Source organism: Dendrobates tinctorius, unplaced genomic scaffold (assembly GCF_039654945.1).
Source record: "Dendrobates tinctorius isolate UK_male_01 unplaced genomic scaffold, ASM3965494v1 ptg000057l, whole genome shotgun sequence".
Lineage (NCBI taxonomy): Eukaryota > Metazoa > Chordata > Amphibia > Anura > Dendrobatidae > Dendrobates > Dendrobates tinctorius.
The window spans coordinates 24,070,844-24,087,206 of record NW_027361725.1 but is presented as its reverse complement, the minus strand read 5'-3'; the positions used below and the strand labels follow the sequence as shown (position 1 = coordinate 24,087,206).

Below are 16,363 nucleotides of genomic sequence, written 5' to 3'. Positions count from 1 at the left end.
CATTTTCCTTGCGGTTGTTACAGCAGAGGATATGTAGTGTTAGGGCTTGTGCACCTTTCTACTCTGCACTTTGCAGTACCACCAAATTAATGAGACTTCTGAAATCCAAAGTACATGCTGCTTATTTTTTTTTTTTCTTGCAACAGATTTGGAGCAAATAACCTGAAAAATACTCCAGGATCCAGCTTTACTTAGAAATGAAAACACAAATTATTTAGTCTAAAAACCATAATGTGGGATAAACACCTTCCTCAGATGAAAAAATACATAGTATACAATATAACAAGCCAAATCACTTTAAATAAAGCATTTATTGGTGCCATAAACAGTTAAAATGGGTTTAGCTATAGCCAAAAATCCTTTTAAAACAAGTGCATGGCTTATGTCTGCAAGTATATGTGCCTCTATGACATCCATATGCCCTAAAAGAGTGTATGGACAGCAGTTGTCTATGAGACGGCCTCTATAACTTTCTCACTCTCAACCCCTCCTCATCCATGGCTATTACTAACTGCCTCTTAACTCTTACACCATGTTCACACTTTCAGTATTTGGTCAGTATTTTACATCAGTATTTGTGAGACAAAACCAAGAGTGGGGGATAAATACAGAAGTGGTGACATTTTTCTATTATACTTTCCCTCTGATTGTAAGCCAAAACCAGAAGTGGAACAAATACTGATGTAAAATACTGAGCGTGTGAACGGGGCTGTGAAGAAACTGGATTATATCTTAATTACCCAGATGAATATTTTTAGCAAACCAAGAATATGCTGTTATCTATACTTTTGCTTGTGTAAGCCTGTAATAGTGACTTATATGCTTATATTTCATATAAAGTAGTGTGCGCTTATGTTTGATGACAAGTGATGTTTGCTGATATGCTAATTATGCATTGCATTATGGAGCCAGTTTGCTGACTCCAAAAGCAGCGAGGGAAAAACTATGCAAATAGATTAAATAATCAAGTAATGCTACTTGATCTCAATACCATTGTTTCCCTTATCTAGATGCCGGACTGAAGGACACTTGATAAATCTAAACATAGGTTACATGCCTCAGTATAAAGAGACTCAGAGACAGACAGAGAGAGACAGCCAGAGATTCTGCCAAGACGCATCCATACATACAAAGGACCAGAGAAAGGACAGCAGCCATTATCTTGGCACCATCACGAGGGACATGGCTCTATCATTCTACAGGAAACAACCTAGGGGTTTTCGGCTCCGGTTGAAAGAATACAGACCTGTTCCATTGACCATCGCTGGAACAGCGAAAGCCAGGATTGGGACCTGCTGGTCGCCTGGCTCCATGGAGATGTTAGGAGAAGCCAGGTTGTGACTCTCAGGACAACTGGTCTTGTCCTGGAATGGACTGTCATCTCCCTACACTTGTTGTTACCTCCTCTCTGTGTGTGTTCCACAGGTGGGGTAGCGATCCTGGGAGCTCTAAAGTAACATCTGCCATTATCCCGGTGAGTCAGCGGAAGGTTTAGACTCTGTAAAGTGCACCATCTTGGGTACTGTGCTGGGACTTTTCTAAGTGTTATCTGCCTGTTTTGTGGTTCAATAAAGCATTGTCTCACTGTTTTACCCTCACCCTGTGTTGTCTGAGTAGCATTACGCCCAAGTTAAAGGGAGAGCGGACGTTCGGAGGGACGATCCCTGGTCCACGTGGTTTTGGCTAGCAAACCTGGATGCCCTCCGACCCCCTCGTGTCTTCACAGTGGCCTTAATGGGGATACGTTATGTCCCATAGCTGCAGCTATGGCTGCTACCCTGGTAGTCAATAGAGATGAGCAGATGTTTTGGAATATAAATTAGCTGGCTTTGGCTGATTTCACATTAGCGCATTTTCAGCGCGCGCACGGCCGGGGGTAGCTCCGCCCCCGAGCCGGCTCTCTGCCCGGCGTGCCCGCCCCTTGCTTGTAGCGCCGCCTACTAGCGGACAGCGGCGCCTGCGATCGGCGCACCCTATCTTTAGCATAGGGTGCGCAGATCGTGCGCAGGTCGTGCGCTAGTTGCGCTTTGACCTGCGCTGCGCACTTTTGACGGTGCGCCGTGCGCGCCAAAATCAAACTTTTCGGATTTTGGCGCGCACGGCGCACCGTCAAAAGTGCGCAGCGCAGGTCAAAGCGCAACTAGCGCACGGCCTGCGCACGATCTGCGCACCCTATGCTAAAGATAGGGTGCGCCGATCGCAGGCGCCGCTGTCCGCTAGTAGGCGGCGCTACAAGCAAGGGGCGGGCACGCCGGGCAGAGAGCCGGCTCGGGGGCGGAGCTACCCCCGGCCTTGTGCGCGCTGAAAATGCGCTAATGTGAAACCGGCCTTTGCTAAATTTTTCTTCAATTTGTGGTGACTAAATTTGAATACTGGAAATCTTGTGATTGCTCAGAAAACATGTGTAGGGAGAGAGAGAACTTACATTCATAAGAACTTACATTCTATAGGAGAGAGTGGACCCCGCTAACCATAAGGGAAGAGTCAGACGGACGTATAATTCAGACGGGGATCTGAAGGCAGTGCACTGATTGGCTGACGTCTCTCCCGACCTGAGTGATACAGCTGTATAGAAATACATGACACTGTCAAGCTTGGGTTGGGATAGCTGCTGGACCAGTCTGAGCATTGCACTCCAATCCTCGTCCAATTTATACATCCATCTGACTGCATCCTAAGAGCTTACACTCTACAGAAGAAAGCAAGAGAGAGAGATTACCCTACTGACCATAAGGAGAGAGGACCTGAACCCCCATTGATCTGCAGCACTAGCAAGACTGTATAATATCTAAAGAAAAAAACAACAAAAAATGATACTTTTGCATTATAGGCATATTAAAGAAATACAAAAATGCCATACTTTTCAGAAATATGTATAATTGCAATGAAATTAAATCTATCACCTTGGTTCAGCCCATGAAACCTATTTAGTTTTATTCTGAAATTTGAAAATATTCCCAATCAAATCCAGCCTGCTGTGAATTCTCTATTACACAGAAAACATGAAATAAAACAATCCTGACAATTTTATGTTTCATATGAAAAGATCTTCTAGAATGTAAAAACAGCGGGCTCGTCAAAACGGCGCATCCGCATACATCCGCATGTCCTGCGTACCCAATGTTAAAGATAGGTACGCAGGACGCATGCAGAAGTAGGCAGAGCTTAACAGAGGAAGTACGCAGCCCTCCACAGAGCTCCCGAACGCTGATGTGAACTTAGCCTTAGTGATTGATTGCAGTGGTCACTTGTGCTGTTGTTGTGATGTCACATCTGCAGCATTGTCGGAGAGTCTGAGAATTGCTCTTTTTCACACATGTTGCCTTGTAGCAAAAGGGTAAAGGTGACCATGTGATAAACAGCTTCTTCTACAGCTTACTGGCATTCTACAGACCAATATTATATATGTTTTATTTGTTGCTTGTAGTGATGATCGTCAGGGCCAGTTTTAGGCAAAATGGAGCCCTGGGCAAATGTTTAAAATGGGGCCCCAAATGCTGACATATTGCAAATCACACACAAACATTTAGGTTGTAGTTACATGCGCTGAGTTCAGACCGCTAAATGAGTGTGATCGACAATATTGAAGTCGTAGTCTTGTTATCCGGCCTGTTTATGCTGGCTGAGGAAGAATAATGGGGAAAGAACTATCATTATTATATCAATCTGTCCCGAAACATATCAGCAGCACATCTACAGTTTTCACAGGGTGATGTGCTGCTAAGAAAAATTATTTTTGTTCCAGCATAAACAAACCAATCTCTTGATGAATAGGCAGCATTTTGTTTGCTTGGTATAATGCACCCCATAGTCCTCCACATAGTATAATGTACCCCACAGTCCTCCATCTACTATATAATCATCTAATTCTGTCTGTCTGTCTGTCTGTAAGGAAATCTGTAAGGAAATCCCGCGTTGCTGATTGGTCACGCCCGGACGGCCACGACCAATCAGCGACAGGCGCAGTCCGGCCGCCATATTGGAATACCCAAGTGATACTGGGTTACCAGGCCCTTCCACAGTACCACCAGCGGGACACCGCCAGACCCCCCAGCCACCACTGAACCCGCTGCTGGACCCGCCACTCGACCCCCGGACGCCGCCGCTGCTGGACCCGCCGCTGCCGGACCTGCCACTTCCTGCCCACCCACCTCCGTGCAGTCACAGCCGGTAGGAAAGACCGCGGCTTGCGGCATGTGCTGGAGATGGGGTGCGGGCGCCCTCTGGTGGCGCCGCACCCCATCTCCAGCACAGGCTGCAAACCAACATCTTTCCTGCCGGCTGGCCACCACCAGGACCCCCCGCCACTGTACCCCCCGCCACCATCGCTGGACCCGCCGCTGCCTGCCCACCCACCTCCGTGCTGTCACAGCCGGCAGGAAAGACTGCGGCTTGCGGCCTGTGCTGAAGATGGGTGCGGGCGCCCTCTGGTGGCGCCGCACCCCATCTCCAGCACAGGCCGCAAAACACAGTCTTTCCTGCTGACTGTGAGAGGGGTATAACGAGGGGGGTATAATGAGGGGGGTGTAATGAGGGGGTATAGAGAGAGGGGTGCAATGAGGGGGTATAATGAGAGGGGTGCAATGAGGGGGTATAATGAGAGGGGTGTAATGAGGTGGTATAAGGAGAGGGTATAATGAGAGGGGTGTAATGAGGGGGTATAATGAGAGAGTGTAATGAGGGGGGAGTAATGAGAGGGATGCCGCTAGGACCCACCGCCTGACTACACTCACCGTATCCTGCCGCTGCCTGCCTGCCCACCCACCTCCGTGCAGTCACAGCCGGCAGGAAAGACTGCGGCATGAGGCCTGTGCTGGACATGGGGTGCAGCCACCCTTTGGTGGTGCCGCACCCCATCTCCAGCACAGGCCGCAAAGCACCATCTTTCCTGCCGGCTGTGACTGCACGGAGGTGGGTGGGCCACTACCCCCAGCACCACACAGCTTCCCCCATCATGATGTCTCTGCCCTCCCAATGCGATAGCATCGGGCCCACATCTAGTATAGTATAATGTGCACCACAGTTCTCCATATGTTATAATGCACACCCCATAGTCCTCCATATAATATGTGTCCCAAAGTCTGCCATATAATATGCCCCATAGTCCTCCATATAGTTTAATACATTCCCCATAGTCCTCTATATAGTATAATACACTCCCCATAGTTTTCCATATAGTTATTGCACTCCTCATAGTCCTCCATATAGCATAATACACTCCTCATAGTCCTCCATATATTAAAATACACTCCTCAGTCCACCATATACTATAATACAGTCCTCATAGTCCTCCATATAGTATAATGCACCCCCCATAGTCCTCTGTTATGATTGGGTCACCGAGGAGGAAAGCAAGACCAAGCTAAGCCACAGAAAACAAGAGAGGTTGGTAACTAAGCGGATTGCAGACCCCTGATCCTATCCACACAACTAGCAGTAGCCGTGGAGCGTACCTACGATGATTCTAGACGCCTCGACACAGTCGGAGAACTAAATAAGCCTAAAGCAAGAAAGGGGAAATCTAAACTGCCCCAGAGCAGACCCCAAAGCAATAGATAGCCCCCAAACATATATTGTTGGTGAGACAAGATGAAAACACAAACGCAGGTAGAAAAATAGGCTGAGCAAATGATGGGGCCCAAACTAACTAGACAGGACAGGAAAGGAAAGACACTGTCTGCAATCACGCAAAAAACCCTGCAAAAAATGCCCAACACGTCTGATAGAAAAAACACTGAAGTCACTAGACTTCGCCCACTATATCAGCACTCTGGTATATTCTGAAAGCAGAGCAAAGAGAGGCCACTCTAATAAGGGACAAAAACAAACTGGCACAAACAGTAACATAAGGATGGAAATTCAGCACAGTGCCAGTCGGGGCTGGCTGACTACACAAAACTGAAATACTGTAGACAAAACCAAATCAAATGTGAACAATAGCAAAAGAACACTTAGCTTGAGCAAGCAGGGACTGAGCTGGAAACCAAGACCTCAGGAGGCAGGAAAAAATCACCAGCAGGGATAGAGGGAGTCGGCTGTCTTAAATCCAATCAGAAACTCCAGATGTCCAATCGTCTTCCTCATTGTCAGGTGGCAGACCTCTGTTAATTAGATCAGCTCCATTACCCTCACTAGCAACCAGAGGTAGGCCAGAAAGTGAATTCACAACAGTCCTCCATGTAATACAATTCACTTCCCATAGTATAATGCACCCCATAGTTCTTCATATAGCATAATGCATTCCCCATAGTCCTCAATGCAGTATAATGCAGGTCCCATGTAGTACATATAGTATAATTCACTGCCCATAGTCCGATAAAGTATAATGCAGCCCCCATATAGTATAATGCAGCCACCCCACAGAATATAATGCAGTCCCCTCATAGATCATAATGCAGTCAACCCATATAGCTTAATATCGCCACCCCACAGAATGTAATGTAGCCCCCTCAGAGTATAATGCAGCCCCCATAGAATATAATGTAGCCCCCTCATAGAGTATAAAGCAGAACACCCATATAATATAATACAGCTCTTCATAGGGTATAATACTGACCCCCATAGAATATAATGCAGCCCTCCCCATAGAATATAATGTAGTCCCCTCATAAAATATAATGCAACCCCCATAAAATATAATGTAGCCACCTCATATAGTATAATGCAGCCACCCCCATAGAATATAATGTAGCCCCCTCATATAGTATAATAAAGTCTCCTCAGTGTATGATGCAGCCCCCCTCATAGAATATAATACAGCCCACCCCCCATGGAATATAATGTAGCCCCCCCACCCTCTTATAGAATATAATCCAGCCCCACAGTCCAGTACTCACTCACTGATATTTTTAAAAATAAAACACACAATCCTCACTTCTCCTTGTTCCCCACACTGCTCCAGGCTCTGCTCTGGTCTCAGCAGCTGCACCTCCCAGCACACAGTGAGTGCACGATGAAGTGACATCATCACGCACCCGCAGTGTCAGAGTCTGAGAGGAATGATGGGAGAGGGATGCTTTCTCTTCCATCATTGCTTTTAATTGTATCGGTGTCTATGATGCCAATACAGTTGAATGCGGTGCGCATTGGGGGGGGGGGGGGTCAGCGCTGGCGCTGGGCGGGCCCTCCTGACTCACAGGCCCAATAATGGCTGTGTGGGGTGCTGCTATTAGCAGCATGCCACTGGCTGGGGGCCCCTGGGGGAGTGGGGGCCCTAGGCAGCTGTCTAGTCTGCCTGTCGCTAATGCCAGCCCTGATGATCAAACTCATGGATGTTCGCGTTCAGAAAACTTGATGAATACACAGTTAAAAGTTTGGTTCATGTCTAAACTTGACTCCAAACTTGAACCTAGTACAAGTCAATGGGGACCCAAACTTTGGTGTTGTAAAACGGCAGTAAAATGGTCGTAGTAAGCTCTGGGGGCTGAAAAAGGAATCAAAATGGGGGTAAGAGCAGTACAATTGCAATTCAAACATATGAGGATATAAAATTACTTAAACTAGTCAGTAAAGATTAAGTAAATTAGTTTACCCAACAGGCTGAATAGAATCAATAGAATGGTGTAAGGCTAGACAACACACAGTCCAAAAACAATGTAAGTCAACGTAGATTATTTGTCACAATCCATTTTCGGATCTGTGGCAGAGTCTGGACTCTCTTATGTGAATCTTTTTCCTTTCTGGCCTCGGGGGTTAATATGGAGTATTGCCCCCCGGGGGCCGCTGGTGTTACAACAACTGTAGTTCGTCGGCTGCTGGGTTCTTGCCCCCGGTGGCCGCTGGTGTTACTACATGTTTAATTAGTCAGCAGGTGGTGACCTCCCCACTCCTTCCTATAAAAGGTCGTCAGCTGCTGCTCCTCCCTGTTGGTAATACTGGTCATTCACTAACCAACCCTTGAGAAGAGAGGAGCTTTTTGGAGCAGTGCTGTTGCAGCTTATCTGGAGCCTGTGTGTTTCTGCTGGAAGCTGTGTCCGCGTGCTGCCTCAGGAGCATTGGCAGCAGAGAAAGCTAAGTTGTTTGTTTTTCCCTGTCTGTTGTTTTCCCTGGTGTTTTACTAGTACAACGGTGAGGACCAGTGTCCGCACTTGCCAGTTCCCTAGTAAGGGATAGGTGCAGGTCAAGTGAGGGACTGAGGTATCCTGGTCAGCGACAGGTTGAAAGAACCTGTATAGGGAACATGAGGAGCGTTCAGGGCTCTTCCTTAGGGAGTGCAGGAGGTGTCCACTTCCCCATACCCTATAATAAGGCCCATCGTTGTAATTGTTTCCCCGGTGTCCCCTTGTCTGTCTTGTGGTTTTGTGACCGACCGATCGTCGGGTCACGTCACGCAGAGCCAGACATACCGTGACAAGAGTTAAATCACATTAGTAAAAAAGCAGACAGCTGTGAGCTGGTGTTATTATTCTGGGAAGGGGCCAATATGCATAAAGGTTCCTAACCTATCAATAACAGCTCACAGCTGTCTGCATAGCCCTTACTGGTTATTAAAAAGGGGTTCTCAAAAAATGACGTGGGGTCCCACCTATTTTTAATAACCAGCTGAGGGAAAGCAGACAGCTGGGGGCTGGTGTTATTCTGTGAAGGTGCCAAAATCCATGAAGGTTCTCAGCCTATTAATAACAGCTCATAGCTATCTGCTTAGCCTTTACTGGCTATTAAAATGGGAGGACCCCTCAAAAATTTAATAACCAGCAAAAGGTTCTGCAGACAGCTGCGGGCTGATATTAATAGGCTGGGAAGGGGCCATGGATATTGGCTCCCTCTCAAACTAATAACAAAAGTCCTCAGTCACCCCAGAATTAATGAATTCATTAGATGTACCATTTCTGGTGTTTAGCCTCTGTTCTTCTTGCTTGCACTGGTGCATTAGAATGAAGGGTAATGGTTGTGGGGTTGGTGTCAGCTGTTTTATGTCTGCTGTCATCAAGCCCAGGGGTTAGTAATGGAGAAGTGTCTATCAGATACCTCCATTACTAACCCCATAGTCAACATTAAGAAAGAGACACACAGAGAAAAGTCAGTTAACCCCTTTCTGCCATCCGACGTACTATCCCGTCCATGTGCCCTGGGCCCCTATGCCCATGGACGGGATAGTACGTCGGCGCGATCAGCGGCGCCCACGTGGTGAGCGCCGCTGATCGTGGCCGGGTGTCAGCTGATTATCACAGCTGACACCCGGCACAATGTGTCAGGGGCGGTCACGGACCGCCCCCAACACGTTAACACCTTGCACACCGCAAACATGATCGCGGTGTACCGGGGATTAAAGGGAAGCATCGGCAGGGAGGGGGCTCCCTCCGTGCTTCCCTGAGACCCCCACGGCAGCGCAATGTGCAGCACTGCTGCGGGGGGCTCCTTTCCTCCAGGCCCCCGAATCCAAGATGGCGACGGGGGCCTTCGGGGGTCTGAGGAAGCTGGCTTCCTCAGTGCCTGCAAAGCGCAGGCATGAGGAAGCCTTCTGCAGTGCCTGTGTCAGATCGCTGATCTGTCACAGTGATCTGTGATGTGACAGATCAGCGATCTGTCACAAGACAGTGATGTCCCACCTGGGACTATTTAATAAAGTAAAAAAAAAAATAAAAAAAGTGTTAAAATAATTAAAAAAAAAAATCGCCAAATAAATTAGAAAAAAAAAAAAATATTCCCCCAATAAATCCATTTTTTGGAAATAATAAAAAAACAAAACAATAAAAAGTACACATATTAGGTATCGCCGCGTCCGTAATGACCCACCCTATAAAACTGTCCCATTAGTTAACCCCTTTAGCGAACCCCTTAAAAAATAAAAATAATAAATCATTATTTTTTGCTTCGTTTTTTATCATACCGCCAAACAAAAAGTGTAATAACGCGCGATCAAAAAGACGCATATAAATATCCAAGGTACCGCTGAAAACGACATCTTGTCCCGCAAAAAACGAGCCGCCACACAGCATCATCAGCGAAAAAATAAAAAAGTTATAGCTCGCAGAATAAAGCGATGCAAAAATAATTATTTTTATATAAAATAGTTTTCATTGCATAAAACCAACAAAAACATAAAAAAACGACCTAAATGAGGTATCGCTGTAACCGTACTGACCCGAAGAATAAAACCGCTTTATCAATTTTACCGCACGCGGAACGGTGTAAACGCACCCCCCCAAAAGAAATTCATGAAACGCTGGTTTTTGTTCATTCTGCGTCCCAAAAATAGGAATAAAAAGCGATCAAAAAATGTCACGTGCCCGAAAATGGTACCAATAAAAACGTCAACTCGTCCCGCAAAAAATAAGACCTCACATGACTCGGTGGGTCAAAATACGGAAAAATTATAGCTCTCAATATGTGGTGATGCAAAAACTATTTTTACAATAAAAAGCGTCTTTTAGCGTATGACAGCTGCCAAACATAAAAACCGCCATAAATAGTAAATCAAACCCCCCGTTATCACCCCCTTAGTTAGGGAAAAATAATAAAATTTAAAAAAAAGTATTTATCTCCATTTTCCCATTAGGGTTAGGGCTAGGGTTAGGGCTAGGGTTAGGGTTAGGGCTCAGATTAGGGTTAGGGGTGTGTTGGGGTTAGGGTTGGAGTTATAATTGGGGGGTTTCCACTGTTTGGGCACATCAGGGGCTCTCCAAATGCAACATGGCGTCTGATCTCAATTCCAGCCAATTCTGAGTTGAAAAAGTCAAATGGTGCTCCTTCCCTTCCAAGCTCTGCCAAGCGCCCAAACAGTGTTTTACCCCCACATGTAGGGTATCAGCCTACTCAGGACAAATTGCAAAACAATTTTTGGGGTCCAATTTCTCCTGTTACACTTAGGAAAATAAAAAATTGGGGGCAAAAATATCATTTTTGTGGAAAAAAATGATTTTTTTATTTTCACGTCCGAGTGTTATAAACTTCTGTGAAGCACTTGGGGGTTCAAAGTGCTCACCACACATCTAGATAAGTTCCGTGGGGGGGTCTAGTGTCCAAAATGGGGTCACTTGTGGGGAGTTTCAATAGTTTAGGTACATCAGGGGCTCTCCAAACGCACATGACACCCGCAGACCATTCCATCAAAGTCTGCATTCCAAAACGTCACTACTTCCCTTCCGAGCCCCGACGTGTGCCCATACAGTAGTTTTCTCCCACATATGGGGTGTCAGCGTACTCAGGCCAAATTGGACAACAACTTTTGGGGGTCCAATTTCTCCTGTTACCCTTGGGAAAATGAAAAAATTGGGGACTAATTGATCATGTTTCTGGAAAAAATACGATTTTTTTATTTTCATGCCCTGGCATTATAAACTTCTGTGAAGCCCTTGGGGGTTCAAAGTGCTCACCTCACATCTAGATAAGTTCCTTAGTGGGTCTAGTTTTCAAAATGGGGTCATTTGTGGGGGGTTTCCACTGTTTAGGTACATTAGGGGCTCTCCAAAGGCAACATGACACCCGCAGACCATTCCATCAAAGTCTGCATTCCAAAACGTCACTACTTCCCTTCCGATCCCCGACGTGTGCCCATACAGTAGTTTTCTCCCACATATGGGGTATCAGCATACTCAGGACAAATTGGACAACAACTTTTGGGGTCCAATTTCTCCTGGTACCCTTGGGAAAATAAAAAAATGGTGACTAAAAGATCATGTTTGTGGAAAAAATACAAATTTTTTATTTTCACGCCCGGGCGTTATAAACTTCTGTGAAGCACTGGGGGGTTCAAAGTGCTCACCACACATCTAGATAAGTTCCTTGGGGGGTCTAGTTTACAAAATGGTGTCATTTGTGGGGGTTTCCACTGTTTAGGTACATTAGGGGCTCTCCAAAGGCAACATGACACCCGCAGACCATTCCATCAAAGTCTGCATTCCAAAACGTCACTACTTCCCTTCCGAGCCCCGACGTGTGCCCATACAGTAGTTTTCTCCCACATATGGGGTATCAGCATACTCAGGACAAATTGGACAACAACTTTTGGGGTCCAATTTCTCCTGGTACCCTTGGAAAAATAAAAAAATGGTGACTAAAAGATCATGTTTGTGGAAAAAATACGAATTTTTTATTTTCACGCCCGGGCGTTATAAACTTCTGTGAAGCACTGGGGGGTTCAAAGTGCTCACCACACATCTAGATAAGTTCCTTGGGGGGTCTAGTTTACAAAATGGTGTCATTTGTGGGGGTTTCCACTGTTTAGGTACATTAGGGGCTCTCCAAAGGCAACATGACACCCGCAGACCATTCCATCAAAGTCTGCATTCCAAAACGTCACTACTTCCCTTCCGAGCCCCGACGTGTGCCCATACAGTAGTTTTCTCCCACATATGGGGTATCAGCATACTCAGGACAAATTGGACAACAACTTTTGGGGTCCAATTTCTCCTGGTACCCTTGGGAAAATAAAAAAATGGTGACTAAAAGATCATGTTTGTGGAAAAAATACGAATTTTTTATTTTCACGCCCGGGCGTTATAAACTTCTGTGAAGCACTGGGGGGTTCAAAGTGCTCACCACACATCTAGATAAGTTCCTTGGGGGGTCTAGTTTACAAAATGGTGTCATTTGTGGGGGTTTCCACTGTTTAGGTACATTAGGGGCTCTCCAAAGGCAACATGACACCCGCAGACCATTCCATCAAAGTCTGCATTCCAAAACGTCACTACTTCCCTTCCGAGCCCCGACGTGTGCCCATACAGTAGTTTTCTCCCACATATGGGGTATCAGCATACTCAGGACAAATTGGACAACAACTTTTGGGGTCCAATTTCTCCTGGTACCCTTGGGAAAATAAAAAAATGGTGACTAAAAGATCATGTTTGTGGAAAAAATACAAATTTTTTATTTTCACGCCCGGGCGTTATAAACTTCTGTGAAGCACTGGGGGGTTCAAAGTGCTCACCACACATCTAGATAAGTTCCTTGGGGGGTCTAGTTTACAAAATGGTGTCATTTGTGGGGGTTTCCACTGTTTAGGTACATTAGGGGCTCTCCAAAGGCAACATGACACCCGCAGACCATTCCATCAAAGTCTGCATTCCAAAACGTCACTACTTCCCTTCCGAGCCCCGACGTGTGCCCATACAGTAGTTTTCTCCCACATATGGGGTATCAGCATACTCAGGACAAATTGGACAACAACTTTTGGGGTCCAATTTCTCCTGGTACCCTTGGGAAAATAAAAAAATGGTGACTAAAAGATCATGTTTGTGGAAAAAATACGAATTTTTTATTTTCACGCCCGGGCGTTATAAACTTCTGTGAAGCACTGGGGGGTTCAAAGTGCTCACCACACATCTAGATAAGTTCCTTGGGGGGTCTAGTTTACAAAATGGTGTCATTTGTGGGGGGTATCCACTGTTTAGGTACATTAGGGGCTCTCCAAAGGCAACATGACACCCGCAGACCATTCCATCAAAGTCTGCATTCCAAAACGTCACTACTTCCCTTCCGATCCCCGACGTGTGCCCATACAGTAGTTTTCTCCCACATATGGGGTATCAGCATACTCAGGACAAATTGGACAACAACTTTTGGGGTCCAATTTCTCCTGGTACCCTTGGGAAAATAAAAAAATGGTGACTAAAAGATCATGTTTGTGGAAAAAATACAAATTTTTTATTTTCACGCCCGGGCATTATAAACTTCTGTGAAGCACTGGGGGGGTCAAAGTGCTCAACACACATCTACATAAGTTCCTTAGGGGGTCTAGTTTCCAAAATGGTGTCATTTGTGGGGGGTTTCCACTGTTTTGGTACATCAGGAGTTTTCCAAACGCGACATGGTGTCCGATCTCAATTCCAGCCAAAAACGTCAAATGGCGCTGCTTCCCTTCCGAGCTCTGCCATGCGCCCAAATAGTGGTTTACCCCCACATGTGAGGTATCAGCGTACTCAGGACAAATTGCACAATAACTTTTATGGTCCTGTTACCCTTGGAAAAATAAGAATTGAGGGTGAAAAGATCATTTTTGAGAAAAAATATGATTTTTTAATTGTATGGCTTTATATTATAAACTTCTGTGAAGCCCATGGGGGTTCAAAGTTCTCACCACAAATCTAGATAAGTTCCTTAGGGGGTCTAGTTTCCAAAATGGTGTCATATGTGGGGGGTTTCCACTGTTTTGGTACATCAGGGGTTTTCCAAACGCGACATGGTGTCCGATCTCAATTCCAGCCAAAAACGTCAAATGGCGCTGCTTCCCTTCCGAGCTCTGCCATGCGCCCAAACAGTGGTTTACCCCCACATGTGGGGTATCAGCGTACTCAGGACAAATTGCACAATAACTTTTAGGGTCCTGTTACCCTTGGAAAAATAAGAATTGAGGGTGAAAAGATCATTTTTGTGGAAAAAATATGATTTTTTAATTGTATGGCTTTATGTTATAAACTTCTGTGAAGCCCATGGGGGTTCAAAGTTCTCACCACACATCTAGATAAGTTCCTTAGGGGGTCTAGTTTCCAAAATGGTGTCATTTGTGGGGGGTTTCCACTGTTTTGGTACATCAGGGGTTTTCCAAACGCGACATGGTGTCCGATCTCAATTCCAGCCAAAAACGTCAAATGGCGCTGCTTCCCTTCCGAGCTCTGCCATGCGCCCAAATAGTGGTTTACCCCCACATGTGGGGTATCAGCGTACTCAGGACAAATTGCACAATAACTTTTAGGGTCCTGTTACCCTTGGGAAAATAAAAATTGGGGTGAAAAGATCATTTTTGTGGAAAAAATATGATTTTTTAATTGTACCGCTGTACGTTATAAACTTCTGTAAAGCCCTTGTGGGTTCAAAGTTCTCACCACATATCTAGATAAGTTCCTTGGGGGGTCTAGTTTCCAAAATGGGGTCACTTGTAGGGGGTTTCCACTGTTTAGGTACATCAGGGACTCTCCAAACGTGACATGGCGTCCAATCTGAATTCCAGCCAATTTTGCATTGAAAAAGTCAAACGGCGCTCCTTCCATTCTGAGCTCTGCCATGCGCCGAAACAGTCGTTCCCCCCCACATATCAGGTATCTGCATACTCAGGACAAATTGCACAATAACTTTTGCAGTCCAATTTCTCCTGTTACCCTTGGTAAAATAAAAAAAATTGAACCTGAAGTATTTTTTTTATGAAAAAAAGTTAGATGTTCATTTTTTTTTAAATATTCAAAAAAATTCCTGTGACGCACCTAAAGGGTTAATAAACTTCTTGAATGTGGTTTTGAGCACTTTAAGGGGTGCAGTTTTTAGAATGGTGTCACTTTTGGGTATTTTCTATCATATAGACCCCTCAAAGTGGCTTCAAATGTGATGTGGTCCTAAAAATAAAATGGTGTTGTAAAAATGAGAAATCGCTGGTCAACTTTTAACCCTTATAACTTCCTAACTAAAAAAAATTTTGGTTCCAAAATTGTGCTGATGTAAAGTAAACATGTGGGAAATGTTAGTTATCAAGTTTTTTGTGTGCCGTATCTCTGTGATTTAAGGGCATAAAAATTCAAAGTTGGAAAATTGCGAAATTTTCAAAATGTTCGCCAAATTTCCGTTTTTCCCACAAATAAACGCAAGTTATTTGAATGAAATTTTACCACTAACATGAAGTACAATATGTCATGAGAAAACAATGTCAGAATCACCGGGATCCATGGAAGCGTTCCAGAGTTATGACCTCATAAAGGTACAGTGGTCAGAATTGTAAAAATTGGCCCGGTCATGAACGTGCAAACCACCCTTGAGGGTGAAGGGGTTAATTGAACAATTATTAATTTAATTGAACAAAACACTCCTCTTGACAAATCCTCTTACCAATTTATTAAGATAAAATTAGGAAACAAAAATCAAAGCAATCCTCACCTGTCCGCCGTAAATCCATAATGATGATGTCCCAAGACTATCCCCTATTCTGCTACATCTAGATGCAATGATGAGAGGTGATATCAATACTGTGACCACTCAGCATGGCGTTTGGCACACACTGACAGTAGCTTGTGAATTCAGCTGCTACGAAGAATGCTGACATCAGTAAGTTTATTGCAGTTCATACACTATAAACTGCAGTAGCCTTATTGAGGTCACCAATTGCAGCGTCCAGTCCGAAAGAGAAGAAAAAAGATTTAGATTATACTCACCCGGGGGGCGGTCCAGTCCGATGGGTGTCGTGGTCCGGTCCGCCGCCTCCCATCTTCATACGATGACATCCTCTTCTTTTCTTCCTGTCGTGGCTCCTGCGCAGGCTCACTGCTCTGCCCTGTTGAGGGCAGAGCAGAGTCCTGCAGTGCGCAGGCGCCGGGATAGGTCAGAGAAGTCCGGCGCCTGCGCACTGCAGTTTTCTGCTCTGCCCTCAACAGAGGACGGCATCATATGAAGATGGGAGGCGCCGGACCGGACCGTGACACCTATCGGACCGGACCGCCCC

At 45.4% G+C, this 16,363-nt stretch overlaps 1 protein-coding gene across 2 annotated transcripts in view; it reads right to left on the bottom strand.

Moving 5' to 3' along the window:
* The window catches only part of COCH (cochlin), a 189,165-nt gene that overhangs the window by 123,571 nt on the left and 49,231 nt on the right, over positions 1–16,363 (bottom strand). Inside the window, exon 1 of one of the 2 annotated variants that reach the window (XM_073577806.1) lies at positions 2,729–2,784. The exons of the other annotated variant lie outside the window; for it this stretch is intronic. The gene's annotated coding sequence lies outside the window, so the exon portion shown is untranslated. Of the gene's footprint in view, positions 1–2,728; positions 2,785–16,363 lie in introns of those variants that run through there. 2 annotated transcript variants of the gene reach the window in all.